This window comes from Ursus americanus, chromosome 3, assembly GCF_024610735.1.
Source record: "Ursus americanus isolate L20-20 chromosome 3, mUrsAme1.1.p, whole genome shotgun sequence".
NCBI classification, from domain to species: domain Eukaryota; kingdom Metazoa; phylum Chordata; class Mammalia; order Carnivora; family Ursidae; genus Ursus; species Ursus americanus.
Genome location: NC_142129.1, coordinates 102,875,233 through 102,896,983, shown reverse-complemented (window position 1 = coordinate 102,896,983; position 21,751 = coordinate 102,875,233).

The following is a 21,751-nucleotide window of genomic DNA, read 5'->3' as shown; positions in this document are numbered from 1 at the left end:
ACCCAGGAAAGCAATTGCTGGATCATGTGGTTGTTCAATGTTTAACTTTTTGAGGAACCCCCACACTGTTTCCCAGACTGTCTGCACCACTCTGCATTCCCACCACCAGGATGGGAGGGTTCCCCTTTAAGCAGAACATTATCTGCTGGCAATTTCATAAGAGGAAACAAAACCTCTGTGAGATGCACCCAGGGTCAGGCAAGCAGTTGCGGAATTCACCCCAAGGCTCCTGACGCCAAGCCCCTTGAAGCCACCAGCATGCCACTCTCCAAAAGAATTCCCAGACTCTCCTTCTGACTCCACCACCAAAGAAACTACAGACAGAATATGGCACCTCAAAATATCGAGATAATAGTAAAACTAGAAAGTCAAGCTCAACTTTTAAACAGGAACAGGCCCATTTGGATAATTTTGAATTTTCCCTCCACCCTAATTTTAACTCTTCTGATGAATAAACTAATCAATGATGAAACATCACCTTTGTCAAATGACATCATCCAAGTCTGTATCAGATGAAAAAAAGCCATCTAACTCTAGATGCTGGCCACTCAACCATATCTTAGGCCCAATTGAATAAACATTGCTAGATGAAGGAACAAATTAGATGTTACAAACAGGCACAGAGTGAATCTCACCTTCCCTTTCTAATAAAAGAGGGTTCCTAGGAAACAGATAGTCAAAATACATTTGTAAGCAATAAATGGACAGAGAAATTGTGATCCCCTGCAAAGTTCTACCTGCAGGGAAACTAAGTAATTCTTGCACCAAACCCAGAATGCTGACAGCTACTTCAATTTTACTTTGTGGCTCAACTAGAGAAAAGAGAAAAGCCCAGGAGGTTTGGGGATAATGAGAGGTTTTACCTCCAGTCCTGACATAGATAGGACATTATGCCAAAACAGCTGTGTTTTCTCTGAACACTGGCGTCCTGTGACAAGCTGCCTCCCTGACTCAGATGCTGACGTTCAAAACCTCGGGTCTCATGGAGCCAGAGCAGAGAAGTGCTGTCAGCTGGGGAGAAGAAGGCACCTCTGACCTAAAGCCTGCACACCTGCTTCGGTTTCTGGACGAAGGGGCAACACATACTTGTTGTTTAGCAGTAATTATCTTCATTCTCAATAGACCAATGACCTTGCCTTTTCTGGAAAGCAGACTTACTCTTCTAAAGAAACCCTCAATTCGTCTATTCCCAATGCAACTAGAGTGGGGTCTGGTTTACGCCCGCCTCCAGGCCCCCACCTGGAGGATTTTCCTGCATGATTCTAACAGCCAATTACCACTAACTCGGGGGCACACGGGGCATAATGCTGAAGTTGGGGGACGGCTCTGGGGCTTGCTACTGCCACACCTGTGCCTGGGGGACCAGGGCACACCCCGCTGAACTCGGGGTACTGCTCAAGATGCATCACCTGCACTGTGTCAGAGAACCGGGGGACACCCCACTGAAGGTGGGGATTCTGTGAGGTCCTTACCCGCACTCTTCCCGGGGAACAGGGGAAACCCTGAAATTCTGCAACCCATCCCACAAAAGCTCAGGTGAGTGGGCGCCCTGGAGTTCACGGGTATGGGGAATAAGGCCAGTTGAGGACATGGGGCGGAAGAGACTTTAAAGGGAAAAAGAAAACTCACCTGAGTCCCCACAATGAACCCTCTCCACGTGCCCTTCCAGAATCCTGCCTCCCACCTGGGGCGCACCCTACCCCCCGACCCCCACCCCGGGGCATGCTGCTCACTCACCAGCCCGGACCTCCGCAGGGCAACTCTCTCTCTCCCAGTGCCCCTTCTTCTGCCCCAGGTCTGCAACCCGCTGCAACTCTGGGACCGCCCACAGAGACGTAGCTCCACCCCCAAGCGGTGATTGGTCGGGGAGGGTGGTGCCCCAGCCCCTTGGATGCCGGGCAACCCGCCCTCAAGCCCCTGGAACCCTGAAAGTGCAGGGGGTCCAAGAGGTGCCTCCTCTACTCAACACCCAGCACAGGCATGGGTGGGGTCGTGGGCCGGGCTCCCCCCACACACCTGGCCCCTTCCAGGGACCCCTCTAGCTGCAGACCACCCTCAGCGTCCTGCCCCTTCCCTTTCTGCACCAGCCCTCCCTGCTGGGGTGTGCCTGGTTCTGGGCAAGGTCAGTGGCTCTCAGACCCTCCAAGGCTTGGGCTTTAGGACATGCAATGATTTCATGCATTTTCAGTATGTACATGTCAGTATGACTTTAACCTTTTGGGAGCCAAAGAGGTTCTTTATTTTTTCTTATCTTCATGTTGGCATTTTTGGTTATTGTTTTCTTCTCGAAACAGATGTACAACATGTGCTTGGGGCAGAAATAGGGCCCATGCTTTGAGGTTTTGCCCAGTCATTTTGAGCCGGGTAAAATGTTAAAGGATAGCTTCCCTGGGAGCCCAGGATCAGGGCCCACAGATGATATAAGATAAACATTACTTTTATCATTATAATTACTCCTAAATGGAGGAATTTGAGACAAAAGCACCTTTCACAAGAGTACCAAGAAATCAAAATGATGCCCACAGAAGGCTACCTGCTCCATGGTCAGCACAGGTAACAGAAGTGTTCACAGTCTCTGGACTCCTGCCCTTCTCCTGCCCAAATCTCTGAAGCACACAGACCACTTAAAATCAGAATTGTAGAACTGCTAGACACCTTAGAGATGTCTGGCACCATTCCCTTGGACTGCAGTATAAAACACAGTAGCTCGTTGTCACAAACTACTTTCAACATGAAGTGCCCCCCTGGATGCACTAAGTTCTTTCTCTGCAAATGTTGACTAATGTAAGTCACAGTCATACCAGTTAAACACTACGATGGCTGGGAAGTCATCGTCGGTAAGGGAATATTTTAGCCATGTTTATAAGCATTGGCTCACTTTGTAGAAGAGGCTGAGCTGAGTGTTTTTAAATACTATTTCAGGTACAAGAGAGGAGTTAAGATGGCGGAGGAGTAGGGGACCCCTTTTTCACAGGTCCCCTGAGTCGAGCTGGATAGGTACCAGACCAGCCTAAACAACCACGGAATCAGCCTGAGACGCAGGAAGATACATCTGGATCTCTACAAATGAACATCTCCAGTGCTGAGTATTGAGGTACGAAGCGGGGAGCCGTGAAACCCGGCACAGATATCGGAAGATAAACGGAAGGGGGAGGGAGCCGCCGCGTTCGGGCGCCGGGAAGCGGCAGCCACCTGCACGGGGGGGGGGGGGGGGGGGAGCGGGCGGACTCACAGAGGGCACCCGCGAGAGAGCGGACTGAGACCGGTGAGCCGGGAGCGCGCGCCACCAGGCATCTCGCGGAACCCGGGAATCCCGTGTGCTCACGGGATCCAGACTGAGACCGGGAGCTCCCGGAGCGCATGCGGGGCAGCTGGCAGCTGGCAGGCCACCTGCACGGGGGAGCGGGCGGACTCATGGTCGGCACCCGCGAAACAGCAGACTGAGACCCTGAACCAGGTGCGCACGCCACCAGGCTTCTCACGGAATTCCTGAATCCCGGTGTGCTCACGGGATCCGGACTGAGACCAGGAGCTTCTGGAGCGCGCGCAGGGCGGCTGGCAGGCCACCTGCACGGGGGAGCGGGCGGACTCGCGGTCGGCACCCGCGAAACAGCAGACTGAGACCCTGAACCGGGTGTGCGCGCCACCAGGCTTCTCACGGAACTCCGGAATCCTGGTGTGCTCACGGGATCCAGACTGAGACCGGGAGATCCGGGAGCGCGCGGGGGTGGCTGGCGGCTGGCGGCATTAGAAACACAAAGGACAGAGACGGGCCTGCCCTGGAAGTGAGGGCGGGGACGCCGGGTGTGGGGCGCACATCCCGGGACGCTACAGGGTTGAGCAGCACCAACAGTAACGGAGTTAAAGTGGCCAGAACATCGGTGGAGAATGGGCCGCAATCCCTCTGTTCTGTGACAATTCAGCCTCTGCTGCTCTGACTCTCAGAAGAGGCACAGCAGAACGCCAGAGAAAGCCGCCAGGGAACAAAAGCCTGGAAATACCGGCTCACGGCGTGCCCACCCCCATCCCCCCTCGCAGGGGACACGGAAACTCTACCCAAACAGGGTTGCCTGAGTATGGGCCTGGCAAAATACAAACTCTTAACAATAGAGAACAAACGGATGGTTACCAGAGAGGAGGAGGTGGATAGAGGGATGAGTGAAATAGATGAAGCGGATTAAGAGGACACTTTTCTTGATGACCACTGAGTGATATATAGAATTACTGAATCACTCTCTTGTACACCTGAAACGAATGTAACACTGTATGTTAGCTCTACTGGAATTAAAATAAATTTTTTAAAAAGATTTTTCTTTCAGGAACCTCTTTGAAAAAGCTTTTCCTCTGCAATGTGCATAAGCCCTACTTGGGAGGATTCACTCTACAATAATTATTCATTCTATGCCTCGAATTCAGATTTCACTGAGTTCTTACTGTGGATCCCAGCCCACAGGAGCCATGGTCCTTTTCTGTCCAGGCTCAGCACCTATGCATTTCAAGATTGGAAGTAGAGACACATGTCACTTCACAGTCCAGAAAGCTATTATTGTTTCTGTTTCAGTGTGAGAGAGTCACAGACTTTGGGACAGGTTTCAGAGCAGGTTTATTATGGATCCTGGATCTCTACTTCAATGTTCATTACCTGGATCCATTTGGCTAATAGGTTCCCTGTGGATGGGCTTGCTTCCAAGCACATACATGGAAGATGCAAAGGTGAGTGGGCTAGGTGCGGGACAGGACGAAGACCAAAATCAGACAAGGGTCCGACCCCTCCCCTGATCCAGGAACTGCTACAGGAGAGGGTATGGGAGGTAGAATCCATGCGAAACTCCAAGGTCACCAGCTGAACACAGGAGGCATAGGTCAAGGGATCTGGAGATGCAGGGGTTGAAGGCTGCTCTGAGCTACCTCTGGGAGGAAGGGAGGGAAGGAATGGGGAGACACTGCCTGCCCCTGGCCTATGCCAGCTGCCCACCGCTCCGACACGCATCAGTCTACACAGCTGACACACAGCCTGGGCTCAGGATGGGCTGGCTCGGGTCCCTCAATCCTCAGTGGGACAGCTGGCCCCAGGGCTCAGAGACAGGCTGAGGGAGATGAGAGGGAAAGCTGCCCCACCCAGGTCATCCCCTCCTTGAGCAGACAGCCCTTCAGAACTGCTAAAAAAAAAAAAAAAAAAAAAAACAAAAACAAAAAACCCCACTAACGGCGTTGAAAGACATGCCATGGATGAACTAAGGCATAGAGATATGTAAAATAACATTCACTTTTAAGTTCAGAGCTGTCATCTCAGGAAGTGGGGAGAGCTTCCCTGAAGAAGACTGAGGGGAGGGCAGGCCATGCTGAAAAGGGAGACATGGCTCTCCTGATTGGGGACCTGCAGCCCCCTTCCAGGGCAGGACATCATCCTCGCATCACACGAGATCCATGGAAGTGTTCCATCAGGGCCAGATGTTTGTCTCGAGAAGGCTACCCTGGCATCGGACTGCACAGGGCACCAGGGACGAGGGCCAGATGGAGGACGGACAATATCCCGGAGGCCATGGGGCAAGAGCAGAGGCACACGACCTTGAAGATGATGATGAAAAGCAGGAGGTGGCAGCATGGAGCCGGCCCGAAAGTGCCATGGGAGCAGTGCCCACGGCTACACTGACTGGGGGCCTTCTGTGCCAGGTGTGGCTGACTTCAGTGGGCTCCAGACTAGTCCTGACCACAAGTCTAGGAAGTGTGCACCACCCCCGGCCTCCTCTCCCCTTGCAGCTGCTAGGAATCACGGTCACAGACCCTGGTCAGCTTTCGTGGAAACCAAGCAGTGGCTCCCCCGCACGCTGCACCTCTGGTGGTGGTCCAGTGCGACCCTCGTGCCTGGTCAGACACTGATTTCTACCTGTCTCCACACAAATCCACAGACAGGAGGGTGTCCCTGAATTCCACAGAACCTGATGAAACAGATCCACGGAACCCAACACCCAGTGGGTCACTCGGGACCTCATCTATGGTCATGGAGCTCACCATACCCTATTTCCGTCACTTCCCACAGAAAGCCTGGTTCTGATCCCCCACAATACCATACATCCTGGTTGCTGACCTGGGGTCATGCCATGAACCCACATGGCACCTTTCTTTTAGAGAAGCCTATGCCTACACCTCCTAGAAAATATTTCTAATGAAGTACAAGCCCATCAGGACTACGGTGTGAACGGTAGCACACAGCCTGCATGGTAGTAGTCAGTAATTCTAACAAGGGCTAACCTCACCCCCCGTCTCACAAAACCTTCCTCCGTCCCCACGGAACTCATGGTCTGCCCTCAGAAAACCCTCCAGGAAACAAACCTTTCATCTGAATGCTCTCCTCACCTTCTGCCACAAATCTTGTCCAACCACAATGATATGAAACTAGAAATCAGTCTCAAGAAAAAAATGGGACAGTCAAAAACAGGTGGAGATTGGGGGGCCTGGGTGGCTCAGTCATTAAGGATCTGCCTTCAGCTCAGGTCGTGATCCCAGGAGCCTGGGATCTAGCCCCGAATCAGGCTCCTTGCTCAGTGGGAAGCCCGCTTCTCCCTCTCCCACCCCCCTGCTTGCGTTCCCTCTCTCGCTGTCTCACTCTCTGTCAGATACTTAAATAATCTTAAAAAAATATGTGGAGATTTAACAACATGCTACTGAACAACCAACAGTCAAAGAAGAAATCAAAAAAAATTTAGAAGTACCTTGACACTGATGAAAAAGACAACCTACAAAAACTTATGGGATGCAGCAAAAGTAGCTCTACGGGGGGACGTTCATAGAAATTCAAGTCTTCATCAATCCATGAGAATGCTCTCCAATAAACAACCTGATTTCTGTGGTAAAGAAGTAGAAAAAAAAACAGCAAACAAAGCCCCAAATTAGTAGAAATAAGGAAATAACAAAAAGGAATGCATAAATTAATCCAACAGAGACTAAAAAGACAAAAAAAAAAAAAACAATGAAAATGAGAGCTGCCTTTTTTGGAAAGATAAACAAAACTGACAAACTTAGCTAGACTCACCAAGAAAGACAGAGGACTCGAATACAATCAGGAAAGAAAGATAATGGATTCCTGTCTCATATCAAAATCAAAAGAACTCTTCAACCTTGCACACAACAACTTCTTGCAAGCCACGTCTCTAAAGGCAAAGGAAATAAAAGCAAAAATGAACTATTGGCACTTCATCAAGATAAAAAGCTTCTTCACGGCAAAGCAAACGATCAACAAAACAAAAAGGCAACCTATGGAATCGAAGAAGATATCTGCAAATGATATTACAGATAAAGGGCTGGTATCCAAGATCTATAAAGAACTCCTCAAACTCGACACCCAAAAAATGGGCAGAAGACACAAAGAGATACTGGTCCAGAGAAGACATACAAATGGCCAACAGACACATGAAAAAATGCTCCACATCGCTTGCCATCAGGCAAATACAAATCAAAACTACAATGAGATACCACCTTACACCAGTTAGAATGGTTAAAATTAACAAGGCAGGGGGCACCTGAGTGGCACAGCGGTTAAGCGTCTGCCTTCGGCTCAGGGCGTGATCCCGGCATTATGGGATGGAGCCCCACATCAGGCTCCTCCGCTATGAGCCTGCTTCTTCCTCTCCCACTCCCCCTGCTTGTGTTCCCTCTCTCGCTGGCTGTCTCTATCTCTGTGGAATAAATAAATAAAATCTTGAAAAAAAAATTAACAAGACAGGAAATTAAAAAAAGAGAGGATGTGGAGAAAGGGGAGCCCTCTAACACTACTCGTGAGAATTCAAGCTGGTACAGCCACTTTTGAAAACAGTATGGAGGTTCCTCAAGACGTTGAACACAGAGCTATCCTACGACCCACCAATTGCACTACTGGGTATTTACCCCATAGACACAGAGTAATGAAAAGAAGGGGCACCTGTATCCCAATGTTCATAGCAGCAATGTCCCTAATAGCCAAACTGTGGAAGGAGCCAAGATGTCCTTCAGCAGATGAATGGACAAAGAAGATGTGGTTCATCTAAACAATGGAATATTACTCAGTCATCAGAAAGGATGAATACCCACCATTTGCACCAACGTGGATGGACCAGGAGGGGATTATGCTAAGTGAAATTAAGTCAAGCAGAGAAAGACAATTATCATATGGTTTCACTCCTATGTGGAATGGAAGGAATAGCATGGAGGACATTAGGAGAAGGAAGGGAAAAGTGAAGGTGGGGAATGAGAGGGGGAGATGAACCATGAGAGACTATTGACACTGGGAAACAAACTGAAGGTTGCAGAAAGGGAGGGGTAGGGGAATGGGTTATCCTGGTGATGGGTATTAAGGAGGGCACGTGTCATAATGAGCACTAGGTGTTATATGCAAACAATGAATCATGGAACACTACATCAAAAACAAATGAAGTACTGTAGGGTGACTAACATAATTTAAAAAAAAGAGAAAGATATGAAATCCATACAGGAAAACTGTCACTATTTGCAAATGACATGAAATCCCAAAAGATTCCACAAAAAAAAAAAAAAAACTGTTAGAATAAACAAATTCAAGAAAGCTGCAGGATATAAAGTCAATATACAGAGACCTGTTGTCTTTATTTTTTTTCAGATTTTATTTATTTATTTGACAGGAAGAGAAAAAGCACGAGCCGGGGGAGTGTCAGAAAGACAGAGAAGCAGACCCTCGCTAAGCGGGGAGCCCAACACGGGGCTCGATCCCAGAACTCTGGGATCATGACCTGAGCTGAAGGCAGACGCTTCACCTATGGAGCCACCCAGATGACCCAACTTCTTGCATTTCTGTATACTGATGACACACTTTCGCAAAGAGAAATTAAAAAAGCAATGCCGTTTACAATTGCATCAAAAAAAAAATCTAGGAATAAAAGTAACCAACAATGAGAAAGACATAGTACACTCAACACATGGCAGAAAAGAAATGAAAACCATGTGTGTCGAGGGGGGCAGAATGTATGGGTCAAAGATTTGGAAGGCAACACAAACAAATGGAAGCATACGCCATGCTCCTTAACTGGAAGAGTTAATTATGTGAACATGTCCATCGTACCCAAAGCAATCGACAGATGTGATGAAATCCCTATCTGAATTCCAGTGGCATTATTCGAGGAAATAGAAAACAGTCCTCAAACTTGTATGGAATCACAAAAGACCCCAAATACCCAAAGCAACCTGGAGAAAGAAAGGTGCAGTCAACACACTCCTGGATTTCAAGCTAGATTACAAAGCTGTTGTCATCAAAACAGGATGGTACTGGCATAAACACAGACACCAGGTCAGTGGAACAGAACAGAAAGCTCAGAAACTTACCCACACGTAGATGATCCTAACTTACGACACAGCAGCAGAAGATATGCCATGAGGGAAGGACTGTCTCTTCAGTGAGCGGTAACAGGCAAACTGGACACTAAATGCAGAAGAATATAACTGGGTCACTTTCTTACACCACACACAAAATTTTTAACGGATGAATGATTTGAACGTAAGACCCGAATCCATAAACCTCCAAGAAGACACAGGTACTAAGTCTCTCGACATTGGTTTTGGCAAAGAGTCTTCAGATCGGACACCAAATGCAAAGGCAACAAAAGCAAAAATAAACAAGTGGAACAACATCAAACTGAAATCTTCCACACGGCAAAAGAAACCATCAAAAACTTAAAAGGCCACTGACCCAATAAGAAAAAAATATCTGCGAATCATATGTGTGAGAAGAGGCTAATATCCAAAATGCACACAACACTCATACAAATCAAAACAAACAAAAAAAAAACTGTATAAAAAATGGGGTGAATATGTGAATAGATACTGTCCAAAGATGGCACACAGGTGCCAACAGACAGAAAAAGTTGTTCGACATCACTAATCATCGTCAGGGAAACATCAGTCAAACCCACAATCGGCTATCCCCTCACAACTGTTGGAACAGCAATTGTCCCAGAGACAGACACCAGGTGGGGTCAAGGGTGTGCAGACGAGGAGACACTGTGCGCTGTTGGTGGGAATGGAAATTGGTGCAGCCACTGTGACAAACGGTATGGAGGTTCCTGAAAAAATAAATACAACTACCACATGACCCAGTAATGGCTCTACTGAGTATTGATTTGGAGAACACAAAAATACTGCCTCAAAAAGACAGATGCACTCCCACATTCACTGCAGCATTCTTCACAATAACCAGACATGGAAACACAGACCTTGGGGGCCTTATGCCAAGTAACTCAGACACAGAAAGACAAATACCAGATGCTCTCATGTACATTCCACGTGGAATAAACAAATACTGAACGCATAGATACTGAGAGCAGATTGGTAGGTGCCAGATTCGGGGATGGGGTGGTAGAAACGGGTGAAGGTGGTCCAAGTCTCAATGTTTGAGTGAGAAAATCCGACAGTCATGAAATGTTCTGTCCAGCATGGAGACTAAAACTAACCCCGCAGCCATGGGGTATAGGTTTCCCTGCTCTTTGAAAGTACAGGGCTTCTGAGAAACCTTGCACAGCAGAAATGGTGTAAAGAAGGAATGACCATTCATTTACACGGAAAAATTGGACAGTGTGCTCAGACTCCAAGATTCCTTCTCTTTGGCTTTTCTTAGGCCTCAGGACACAAGTTTCTAACGGAGGCCCAGCATAAATGAAGATAAAGCACAGCAGAGGCTCACAGACACAATTCAAAGTGCTGGTGGCTGGATGCGGAGAGCGGTTCCCAGCGGAAGGAGCTGGTTGGGGTGCACGCCGCCTCTGTCGTGCTTCTCCCCAAAACAGATGCTGAACGCGATTCTCACTGTTCACCTTTTTTCATAAGAGGGAAATCCTCTTTAGGTCTCTTCCTCTTACTGAAGCTGGGTAATAACGTAGTTCTTTCAAGAAAGCCAAGTGTCTTACTGTGAACGTTTAAAAGCTGGGGGATACTTGTACTTGAGCATTGCTGAGGGAGGAGATGTGAAAGGTTCTCCCAGACACAAACCTCAGCAGATCCACCGGGAAAGGCACCTTCCTCAGCATGCGGAACACGGACTACCTCCTACCCCCAGAAACCCTCTCCTTCCCCTCGATCAGGACAACCCACAACAGCTGGGAGTTACCCCAATTCCTCCGTTCTCCTGCTCCTGATATCTAACTCATCAGCAAATCCTGTGAGCTCCATCTTCAAAATGGACCCAGAATAGGTCTAACCACTCCATCCAAGGCCACCTGTCTGGTCCACAGTGCCTGAGTTCCTGGAAAAGCTTCGTCATTGACCTGCCTTGCCATCTTCAACCCTCTGTCATCTGTTCTCAACACTGTAGCCACGATGGCCTAGTGCAACAGGGTCTCATGGGGTTATAGCCCTGGAATGGCTTTCTGTCACCCTCTGTCACCTCTCTGAGGTCATGTCCTAAGCTGTCCCCTGTGGCCACAGGGCCTTCTTGCTGCTCCTGGACATATCTGGAATTCTCCTGCCCCAGAGCCTTTGCACTTGCTTTCCCTTCTGTTTAGAATGCTCTTGATGTGTTCTCACTCGCCTTCTGAGAAGTCTGAATTGGAGTGACAGGGACAGAAGGTGAGGCTGTGTGTGTTGGGTGAGGCTGGTGGCCCAGAAAAAGGTTTTCTGCCAGCTCTCCACCTGTGCCTCACTTGTCCTCAGCCAGGAACTTGCACACAGCCCTCACCTGTCACAACTCTCACACAGGAGACCCACAGCCACCCCTGGAGCCCACCCTGCCCACACCCTGCTGCAGAATGCATTCAGCTCTCCTCTGGGACCCCTGTCAGCTTTACCCAGACCTGGAACTCCCCCGTCTCCTGCAAAGCTCCCGGATTCCCCCTCTTCTTGCAAAATCACACTGGCGCAAGGCTTTCATGAGAAAGCTATAATGCTAACTAATGAAAGGTTCACACCTACTTTCCCCTTCTGTTGCCTTTCTCTCCTTCTGTCCTACCTGTGCAAACTGTAACATATCAGTGGAACATGAACATGCTCTGAGATCTGAATCTTTCCTTGCAGCTTTCTGAGGACTCCTTATGTGATAAGAAACTAGTGTATCTTACAACAGGGTGTTTTACAACTATCACCTATAGAACAGTACAGCCCAAATCACTACAATTTTACCTCACTCTTCATGAAGCAGAACACTTTTTCCTTTCTTCTTTTACTTAAATTCCAGTTAGTTCACATGCCATGGAATATTCGCTTCAGGGGTAGGATTTAGTGATTCCTCACCTGCATACAGTACCCAGTGCTCATCACAAGCGCCCTCCTTAATACCCCTCACCCATTTAACTCTTCCCCCCACGCCCCTGTCCTGCAGCAACACTCAGTTTGTTCTCCAAGGTTGAGTCTATTTCCTTGTTTGCCTCTCTCATCACCCCTCAACTCTGTTCATCTGTTTTCTTTCTGAAATTCCACAAGCGTGAGAGCATAGGATATTTATCTTTCCTCACTAATTTTGCTTAGCTTAATACACTCTAGATCCATCCACATCCTTGCAAATGGTAAGATTTCATTCTTTTTGAAGCTGGGTCATATTCCCATATATATATATATATACACACACACACACACATATACATATATACACGTATCCCACATCTGCTTTATCCATTCATCAGTGCATGGACTTTGGGATTCTCTCCATAGTTTGGCCTCTGTGGACATTGTTGCTATAAACATCATGGTGCACGTACCCCCTTCGAATGTGCATTTTTGTATCTTTTGGGTAAGCACCCAGGAAAGCAATTGCTGGATCATGTGGTTGTTCAATGTTTAACTTTTTGAGGAACCCCCACACTGTTTCCCAGACTGTCTGCACCACTCTGCATTCCCACCACCAGGATGGGAGGGTTCCCCTTTAAGCAGAACATTATCTGCTGGCAATTTCATAAGAGGAAACAAAACCTCTGTGAGATGCACCCAGGGTCAGGCAAGCAGTTGCGGAATTCACCCCAAGGCTCCTGACGCCAAGCCCCTTGAAGCCACCAGCATGCCACTCTCCAAAAGAATTCCCAGACTCTCCTTCTGACTCCACCACCAAAGAAACTACAGACAGAATATGGCACCTCAAAATATCGAGATAATAGTAAAACTAGAAAGTCAAGCTCAACTTTTAAACAGGAACAGGCCCATTTGGATAATTTTGAATTTTCCCTCCACCCTAATTTTAACTCTTCTGATGAATAAACTAATCAATGATGAAACATCACCTTTGTCAAATGACATCATCCAAGTCTGTATCAGATGAAAAAAAGCCATCTAACTCTAGATGCTGGCCACTCAACCATATCTTAGGCCCAATTGAATAAACATTGCTAGATGAAGGAACAAATTAGATGTTACAAACAGGCACAGAGTGAATCTCACCTTCCCTTTCTAATAAAAGAGGGTTCCTAGGAAACAGATAGTCAAAATACATTTGTAAGCAATAAATGGACAGAGAAATTGTGATCCCCTGCAAAGTTCTACCTGCAGGGAAACTAAGTAATTCTTGCACCAAACCCAGAATGCTGACAGCTACTTCAATTTTACTTTGTGGCTCAACTAGAGAAAAGAGAAAAGCCCAGGAGGTTTGGGGATAATGAGAGGTTTTACCTCCAGTCCTGACATAGATAGGACATTATGCCAAAACAGCTGTGTTTTCTCTGAACACTGGCGTCCTGTGACAAGCTGCCTCCCTGACTCAGATGCTGACGTTCAAAACCTCGGGTCTCATGGAGCCAGAGCAGAGAAGTGCTGTCAGCTGGGGAGAAGAAGGCACCTCTGACCTAAAGCCTGCACACCTGCTTCGGTTTCTGGACGAAGGGGCAACACATACTTGTTGTTTAGCAGTAATTATCTTCATTCTCAATAGACCAATGACCTTGCCTTTTCTGGAAAGCAGACTTACTCTTCTAAAGAAACCCTCAATTCGTCTATTCCCAATGCAACTAGAGTGGGGTCTGGTTTACGCCCGCCTCCAGGCCCCCACCTGGAGGATTTTCCTGCATGATTCTAACAGCCAATTACCACTAACTCGGGGGCACACGGGGCATAATGCTGAAGTTGGGGGACGGCTCTGGGGCTTGCTACTGCCACACCTGTGCCTGGGGGACCAGGGCACACCCCGCTGAACTCGGGGTACTGCTCAAGATGCATCACCTGCACTGTGTCAGAGAACCGGGGGACACCCCACTGAAGGTGGGGATTCTGTGAGGTCCTTACCCGCACTCTTCCCGGGGAACAGGGGAAACCCTGAAATTCTGCAACCCATCCCACAAAAGCTCAGGTGAGTGGGCGCCCTGGAGTTCACGGGTATGGGGAATAAGGCCAGTTGAGGACATGGGGCGGAAGAGACTTTAAAGGGAAAAAGAAAACTCACCTGAGTCCCCACAATGAACCCTCTCCACGTGCCCTTCCAGAATCCTGCCTCCCACCTGGGGCGCACCCTACCCCCCGACCCCCACCCCGGGGCATGCTGCTCACTCACCAGCCCGGACCTCCGCAGGGCAACTCTCTCTCTCCCAGTGCCCCTTCTTCTGCCCCAGGTCTGCAACCCGCTGCAACTCTGGGACCGCCCACAGAGACGTAGCTCCACCCCCAAGCGGTGATTGGTCGGGGAGGGTGGTGCCCCAGCCCCTTGGATGCCGGGCAACCCGCCCTCAAGCCCCTGGAACCCTGAAAGTGCAGGGGGTCCAAGAGGTGCCTCCTCTACTCAACACCCAGCACAGGCATGGGTGGGGTCGTGGGCCGGGCTCCCCCCACACACCTGGCCCCTTCCAGGGACCCCTCTAGCTGCAGACCACCCTCAGCGTCCTGCCCCTTCCCTTTCTGCACCAGCCCTCCCTGCTGGGGTGTGCCTGGTTCTGGGCAAGGTCAGTGGCTCTCAGACCCTCCAAGGCTTGGGCTTTAGGACATGCAATGATTTCATGCATTTTCAGTATGTACATGTCAGTATGACTTTAACCTTTTGGGAGCCAAAGAGGTTCTTTATTTTTTCTTATCTTCATGTTGGCATTTTTGGTTATTGTTTTCTTCTCGAAACAGATGTACAACATGTGCTTGGGGCAGAAATAGGGCCCATGCTTTGAGGTTTTGCCCAGTCATTTTGAGCCGGGTAAAATGTTAAAGGATAGCTTCCCTGGGAGCCCAGGATCAGGGCCCACAGATGATATAAGATAAACATTACTTTTATCATTATAATTACTCCTAAATGGAGGAATTTGAGACAAAAGCACCTTTCACAAGAGTACCAAGAAATCAAAATGATGCCCACAGAAGGCTACCTGCTCCATGGTCAGCACAGGTAACAGAAGTGTTCACAGTCTCTGGACTCCTGCCCTTCTCCTGCCCAAATCTCTGAAGCACACAGACCACTTAAAATCAGAATTGTAGAACTGCTAGACACCTTAGAGATGTCTGGCACCATTCCCTTGGACTGCAGTATAAAACACAGTAGCTCGTTGTCACAAACTACTTTCAACATGAAGTGCCCCCCTGGATGCACTAAGTTCTTTCTCTGCAAATGTTGACTAATGTAAGTCACAGTCATACCAGTTAAACACTACGATGGCTGGGAAGTCATCGTCGGTAAGGGAATATTTTAGCCATGTTTATAAGCATTGGCTCACTTTGTAGAAGAGGCTGAGCTGAGTGTTTTTAAATACTATTTCAGGTACAAGAGAGGAGTTAAGATGGCGGAGGAGTAGGGGACCCCTTTTTCACAGGTCCCCTGAGTCGAGCTGGATAGGTACCAGACCAGCCTAAACAACCACGGAATCAGCCTGAGACGCAGGAAGATACATCTGGATCTCTACAAATGAACATCTCCAGTGCTGAGTATTGAGGTACGAAGCGGGGAGCCGTGAAACCCGGCACAGATATCGGAAGATAAACGGAAGGGGGAGGGAGCCGCCGCGTTCGGGCGCCGGGAAGCGGCAGCCACCTGCACGGGGGGGGGGGGGGGGGGGAGCGGGCGGACTCACAGAGGGCACCCGCGAGAGAGCGGACTGAGACCGGTGAGCCGGGAGCGCGCGCCACCAGGCATCTCGCGGAACCCGGGAATCCCGTGTGCTCACGGGATCCAGACTGAGACCGGGAGCTCCCGGAGCGCATGCGGGGCAGCTGGCAGCTGGCAGGCCACCTGCACGGGGGAGCGGGCGGACTCATGGTCGGCACCCGCGAAACAGCAGACTGAGACCCTGAACCAGGTGCGCACGCCACCAGGCTTCTCACGGAATTCCTGAATCCCGGTGTGCTCACGGGATCCGGACTGAGACCAGGAGCTTCTGGAGCGCGCGCAGGGCGGCTGGCAGGCCACCTGCACGGGGGAGCGGGCGGACTCGCGGTCGGCACCCGCGAAACAGCAGACTGAGACCCTGAACCGGGTGTGCGCGCCACCAGGCTTCTCACGGAACTCCGGAATCCTGGTGTGCTCACGGGATCCAGACTGAGACCGGGAGATCCGGGAGCGCGCGGGGGTGGCTGGCGGCTGGCGGCATTAGAAACACAAAGGACAGAGACGGGCCTGCCCTGGAAGTGAGGGCGGGGACGCCGGGTGTGGGGCGCACATCCCGGGACGCTACAGGGTTGAGCAGCACCAACAGTAACGGAGTTAAAGTGGCCAGAACATCGGTGGAGAATGGGCCGCAATCCCTCTGTTCTGTGACAATTCAGCCTCTGCTGCTCTGACTCTCAGAAGAGGCACAGCAGAACGCCAGAGAAAGCCGCCAGGGAACAAAAGCCTGGAAATACCGGCTCACGGCGTGCCCACCCCCATCCCCCCTCGCAGGGGACACGGAAACTCTACCCAAACAGGGTTGCCTGAGTATGGGCCTGGCAAAATACAAACTCTTAACAATAGAGAACAAACGGATGGTTACCAGAGAGGAGGAGGTGGATAGAGGGATGAGTGAAATAGATGAAGCGGATTAAGAGGACACTTTTCTTGATGACCACTGAGTGATATATAGAATTACTGAATCACTCTCTTGTACACCTGAAACGAATGTAACACTGTATGTTAGCTCTACTGGAATTAAAATAAATTTTTTAAAAAGATTTTTCTTTCAGGAACCTCTTTGAAAAAGCTTTTCCTCTGCAATGTGCATAAGCCCTACTTGGGAGGATTCACTCTACAATAATTATTCATTCTATGCCTCGAATTCAGATTTCACTGAGTTCTTACTGTGGATCCCAGCCCACAGGAGCCATGGTCCTTTTCTGTCCAGGCTCAGCACCTATGCATTTCAAGATTGGAAGTAGAGACACATGTCACTTCACAGTCCAGAAAGCTATTATTGTTTCTGTTTCAGTGTGAGAGAGTCACAGACTTTGGGACAGGTTTCAGAGCAGGTTTATTATGGATCCTGGATCTCTACTTCAATGTTCATTACCTGGATCCATTTGGCTAATAGGTTCCCTGTGGATGGGCTTGCTTCCAAGCACATACATGGAAGATGCAAAGGTGAGTGGGCTAGGTGCGGGACAGGACGAAGACCAAAATCAGACAAGGGTCCGACCCCTCCCCTGATCCAGGAACTGCTACAGGAGAGGGTATGGGAGGTAGAATCCATGCGAAACTCCAAGGTCACCAGCTGAACACAGGAGGCATAGGTCAAGGGATCTGGAGATGCAGGGGTTGAAGGCTGCTCTGAGCTACCTCTGGGAGGAAGGGAGGGAAGGAATGGGGAGACACTGCCTGCCCCTGGCCTATGCCAGCTGCCCACCGCTCCGACACGCATCAGTCTACACAGCTGACACACAGCCTGGGCTCAGGATGGGCTGGCTCGGGTCCCTCAATCCTCAGTGGGACAGCTGGCCCCAGGGCTCAGAGACAGGCTGAGGGAGATGAGAGGGAAAGCTGCCCCACCCAGGTCATCCCCTCCTTGAGCAGACAGCCCTTCAGAACTGCTAAAAAAAAAAAAAAACAAAAAAACAAAAACAAAAAACCCCACTAACGGCGTTGAAAGACATGCCATGGATGAACTAAGGCATAGAGATATGTAAAATAACATTCACTTTTAAGTTCAGAGCTGTCATCTCAGGAAGTGGGGAGAGCTTCCCTGAAGAAGACTGAGGGGAGGGCAGGCCATGCTGAAAAGGGAGACATGGCTCTCCTGATTGGGGACCTGCAGCCCCCTTCCAGGGCAGGACATCATCCTCGCATCACACGAGATCCATGGAAGTGTTCCATCAGGGCCAGATGTTTGTCTCGAGAAGGCTACCCTGGCATCGGACTGCACAGGGCACCAGGGACGAGGGCCAGATGGAGGACGGACAATATCCCGGAGGCCATGGGGCAAGAGCAGAGGCACACGACCTTGAAGATGATGATGAAAAGCAGGAGGTGGCAGCATGGAGCCGGCCCGAAAGTGCCATGGGAGCAGTGCCCACGGCTACACTGACTGGGGGCCTTCTGTGCCAGGTGTGGCTGACTTCAGTGGGCTCCAGACTAGTCCTGACCACAAGTCTAGGAAGTGTGCACCACCCCCGGCCTCCTCTCCCCTTGCAGCTGCTAGGAATCACGGTCACAGACCCTGGTCAGCTTTCGTGGAAACCAAGCAGTGGCTCCCCCGCACGCTGCACCTCTGGTGGTGGTCCAGTGCGACCCTCGTGCCTGGTCAGACACTGATTTCTACCTGTCTCCACACAAATCCACAGACAGGAGGGTGTCCCTGAATTCCACAGAACCTGATGAAACAGATCCACGGAACCCAACACCCAGTGGGTCACTCGGGACCTCATCTATGGTCATGGAGCTCACCATACCCTATTTCCGTCACTTCCCACAGAAAGCCTGGTTCTGATCCCCCACAATACCATACATCCTGGTTGCTGACCTGGGGTCATGCCATGAACCCACATGGCACCTTTCTTTTAGAGAAGCCTATGCCTACACCTCCTAGAAAATATTTCTAATGAAGTACAAGCCCATCAGGACTACGGTGTGAACGGTAGCACACAGCCTGCATGGTAGTAGTCAGTAATTCTAACAAGGGCTAACCTCACCCCCCGTCTCACAAAACCTTCCTCCGTCCCCACGGAACTCATGGTCTGCCCTCAGAAAACCCTCCAGGAAACAAACCTTTCATCTGAATGCTCTCCTCACCTTCTGCCACAAATCTTGTCCAACCACAATGATATGAAACTAGAAATCAGTCTCAAGAAAAAAATGGGACAGTCAAAAACAGGTGGAGATTGGGGGGCCTGGGTGGCTCAGTCATTAAGGATCTGCCTTCAGCTCAGGTCGTGATCCCAGGAGCCTGGGATCTAGCCCCGAATCAGGCTCCTTGCTCAGTGGGAAGCCCGCTTCTCCCTCTCCCACCCCCCTGCTTGCGTTCCCTCTCTCGCTGTCTCACTCTCTGTCAGATACTTAAATAATCTTAAAAAAATATGTGGAGATTTAACAACATGCTACTGAACAACCAACAGTCAAAGAAGAAATCAAAAAAAATTTAGAAGTACCTTGACACTGATGAAAAAGACAACCTACAAAAACTTATGGGATGCAGCAAAAGTAGCTCTACGGGGGGACGTTCATAGAAATTCAAGTCTTCATCAATCCATGAGAATGCTCTCCAATAAACAACCTGATTTCTGTGGTAAAGAAGTAGAAAAAAAAACAGCAAACAAAGCCCCAAATTAGTAGAAATAAGGAAATAACAAAAAGGAATGCATAAATTAATCCAACAGAGACTAAAAAGACAAAAAAAAAAAAAACAATGAAAATGAGAGCTGCCTTTTTTGGAAAGATAAACAAAACTGACAAACTTAGCTAGACTCACCAAGAAAGACAGAGGACTCGAATACAATCAGGAAAGAAAGATAATGGATTCCTGTCTCATATCAAAATCAAAAGAACTCTTCAACCTTGCACACAACAACTTCTTGCAAGCCACGTCTCTAAAGGCAAAGGAAATAAAAGCAAAAATGAACTATTGGCACTTCATCAAGATAAAAAGCTTCTGCACGGCAAAGCAAACGATCAACAAAACAAAAAGGCAACCTATGGAATCGAAGAAGATATCTGCAAATGATATTACAGATAAAGGGCTGGTATCCAAGATCTATAAAGAACTCCTCAAACTCGACACCCAAAAAATGGGCAGAAGACACAAAGAGATACTGGTCCAGAGAAGACATACAAATGGCCAACAGACACATGAAAAAATGCTCCACATCGCTTGCCATCAGGCAAATACAAATCAAAACTACAATGAGATACCACCTTACACCAGTTAGAATGGTTAAAATTAACAAGGCAGGGGGCACCTGAGTGGCACAGCGGTTAAGCGTCTGCCTTCGGCTCAGGGCGTGATCCCGGCATTATGGGATGGAGCCCCACATCAGGCTCCTCCGCTATGAGCCTGCTTCTTCCTCTCCCACTCCCCCTGCTTGTGTTCCCTCTCTCGCTGGCTGTCTCTATCTCTGTGGAATAAATAAATAAAATCTTGAAAAAAAAATTAACAAGACGGGAAATTAAAAAAAGAGAGGATGTGGAGAAAGGGGAGCCCTCTAACACTACTCGTGAGAATTCAAGCTGGTACAGCCACTTTTGAAAACAGTATGGAGGTTCCTCAAGACGTTGAACACAGAGCTATCCTACGACCCACCAATTGCACTACTGGGTATTTACCCCATAGACACAGAGTAATGAAAAGAAGGGGCACCTGTATCCCAATGTTCATAGCAGCAATGTCCCTAATAGCCAAACTGTGGAAGGAGCCAAGATGTCCTTCAGCAGATGAATGGACAAAGAAGATGTGGTTCATCTAAACAATGGAATATTACTCAGTCATCAGAAAGGATGAATACCCACCATTTGCACCAACGTGGATGGACCAGGAGGGGATTATGCTAAGTGAAATTAAGTCAAGCAGAGAAAGACAATTATCATATGGTTTCACTCCTATGTGGAATGGAAGGAATAGCATGGAGGACATTAGGAGAAGGAAGGGAAAAGTGAAGGTGGGGAATGAGAGGGGGAGATGAACCATGAGAGACTATTGACACTGGGAAACAAACTGAAGGTTGCAGAAAGGGAGGGGTAGGGGAATGGGTTATCCTGGTGATGGGTATTAAGGAGGGCACGTGTCATAATGAGCACTAGGTGTTATATGCAAACAATGAATCATGGAACACTACATCAAAAACAAATGAAGTACTGTAGGGTGACTAACATAATTTAAAAAAAAGAGAAAGATATGAAATCCATACAGGAAAACTGTCACTATTTGCAAATGACATGAAATCCCAAAAGATTCCACAAAAAAAAAAAAAAACTGTTAGAATAAACAAATTCAAGAAAGCTGCAGGATATAAAGTCAATATACAGAGACCTGTTGTCTTTATTTTTTTTCAGATTTTATTTATTTATTTGACAGGAAGAGAAAAAGCACGAGCCGGGGGAGTGTCAGAAAGACAGAGAAGCAGACCCTCGCTAAGCGGGGAGCCCAACACGGGGCTCGATCCCAGAACTCTGGGATCATGACCTGAGCTGAAGGCAGACGCTTCACCTATGGAGCCACCCAGATGACCCAACTTCTTGCATTTCTGTATACTGATGACACACTTTCGCAAAGAGAAATTAAAAAAGCAATGCCGTTTACAATTGCATCAAAAAAAAAATCTAGGAATAAAAGTAACCAACAATGAGAAAGACATAGTACACTCAACACATGGCAGAAAAGAAATGAAAACCATGTGTGTCGAGGGGGGCAGAATGTATGGGTCAAAGATTTGGAAGGCAACACAAACAAATGGAAGCATACGCCAT